This window comes from Chiloscyllium plagiosum, chromosome 18 (genome assembly GCF_004010195.1).
Source record: "Chiloscyllium plagiosum isolate BGI_BamShark_2017 chromosome 18, ASM401019v2, whole genome shotgun sequence".
Classification (NCBI taxonomy): domain Eukaryota; kingdom Metazoa; phylum Chordata; class Chondrichthyes; order Orectolobiformes; family Hemiscylliidae; genus Chiloscyllium; species Chiloscyllium plagiosum.
In genome coordinates, this window is record NC_057727.1 from 43,676,718 (window position 1) to 43,678,920 (window position 2,203).

At 43.2% G+C, this 2,203-nt stretch overlaps 1 non-coding gene across 1 annotated transcript; it reads left to right on the forward strand.

The window, feature by feature from the left end:
* Positions 1 to 1,739: 1,739 nt before the first annotated feature.
* LOC122559285 lies at positions 1,740 to 1,880 on the forward strand. Its single transcript, XR_006314385.1, has one exon. It is a non-coding gene; the product is annotated as a U4 spliceosomal RNA (small nuclear RNA).
* Positions 1,881 to 2,203: the final 323 nt, after the last annotated feature.

Here is a 2,203-nt window from a genome sequence, read left to right on the forward strand (position 1 = left end):
CTGTTTTAGTATGTTGGTGGGTTTGTGGGCTACCATGATGCCAAAGGGTCTGAGTAGCTGGCAGTCTTTGATGTAGGGGAAAGTGGCCAGGGTTTCTGGACGTGTTTTGTCTGCTTGGTGGGGTCTATTGCTGAGAAATCGGCAGACTGTGTTCATTGGGTATCCATTCTTTTTGAATACATGGTACAGGTGATTTTTCTCTGCTCTGCATAGTTCCCCTGTGCTGCAGTGTGTGTTGGCTCGTTGAAATAATGCTCTGATGCAGCTTCATTTGTGGGTGTTGGGGTGATTGCTTCTGTAGTTCAATATTTGGTCCGTGTGTGTTGTTTTCCTGTAGACACTGGTTTGAAGTTCCCTTTCTCTCTCCCTTCCTTGGAACCACTAAATTCTATTTACTCCCTTACCACTGTCATCAGCATTATTGCTACCCTTTCCCAGCTGCTTTCCGTTCTGACAAAATGATCTTTTGACTTGAAACATTAAACCTTTGCAATTTCTCTTTCCACAAATCCTGCCACACCTGTTGAGTTTCTCTAGCACTTTCTGTCTTTGTTTCAGACTTCCAGCATCTGCAGTTCTTTATTCTTTTAGGCAGTCCAGATATTCACCGCCATCTAGGTGATTTTATTTTTCTGCCTTCAAATCTTACTTGACATGTAGCTTGTAGTGTTAAGATGCTTCAAGTATTCATCTAAATACTTCTTAATGATTGAAATGTTTCTCAGCTCTACCACCTTTCAGGCAGTGAGCTCCCAATACCCTCATCCTCTGAGTGAAAATAATTCTAGCATTCTCACTACATCTTTTGCTCCTTATTTCAAATTTATGCCCTCTGGTTACTGACTGCTCTCCTAAGTGAAAAGTTGTTTCTTATCTCTGCCCCCATCTTTATTTTATGTCTCCCCCATCCACTCTCTCTTCATACAGAAACCCTCCAGACCAGGCAACCCTGGAAAATCTCCATTAGGTTCCGACTTACTGGCTTCAGTTCCGCCACTGTGTGGAGTTTGCACATTCTCCCCGTGTCTGCGTGGGTTTCCTCTGGGTGCTCCGGTTTCCTCCCACAATCCAAAAATGTGCAGATTAGGTGAATTGGCCATGCTAAATTGCCCGTAGTGTTAGGTGAAGGGGTAAATGTAGGGGAATGGGGCTGGGTGGGTTGCTCTTCGGTGGGTCGGTGTGGACTTGATGGGCCGAAGGGCCTGTTTCCACACTGTAAGTAATCTAATCTAATCAACATTAGAATTCCAAACAAACTCATCTCTAAACTCTGGGACCTGGATGTTGGCTCCCCCAACCGTAAATGAATCCACAACTTTCGGACCTATAGACCACAAACAGTAAGAATAGATGACAATACCTTCTCCAACATAAATCTCAATACCAGTGCCCAGTAAGGGTGCATACTCAGGCCTCTACTATACTTACTGTACACTCACGTTTCTAAGCCATCGTCAGCGAGGCTCCGCCCAATGTTCATTACAAAGAGCGGATCGCTCCACTTCACGTGATGTCACGGGTTTTATTAGCATATTAATATTTCCGACTGCACTTCAAGTTTCTGATCACCTGGAACATGTTGGGTTTACTGAGTTAAATTCAACAGATGGACGTCATATTATTTAAACGCACTTGCAGTTGAAACTTTAATGGCATTTGGATGGGGAAATCAAAGTATCTCACCACAACTGTAAATGGTATTGGTCTGATGGACAGTCATTCGGCAGACAGTTGTTGTTAGCTTTGCGCAGTGGCAGTATCGTAGCCGATGAGGTTTAACCGAGGCGCGATTATTGCTTATTGAAAACTTTTCCCAATACCCCGCTATGACGACTTGAAATATAGTCGGCAATGGCAATTTTTGATAGTCTCTGCGGAGACTGGTATTATGTTTAAAAACAGATCGATGTTGTTACTGACAGTTTCATGTTGATTGATCGTGCTATTACGCAAACCTGCCTGTGTAAATTATATCAGGTTATAATCCAACAGGATTATTTGAAATCGCCAGTTTTAAGGCTCTGCCTCTTGCTGGAACCTGCCTCAAAAGCCACTGCTTCCAAATAAACCTGGTTTTGTGTGATTTTTTAACTAGGTTCAACTGGAGAGAAAGCAGAGTTAACGTTTCCATTCCATACTTCAGACTCCCAGGCCTGCTTGCTGCGTTTGTCCAGCGGTTTTTGATTTCCAATATTTGTAGTTT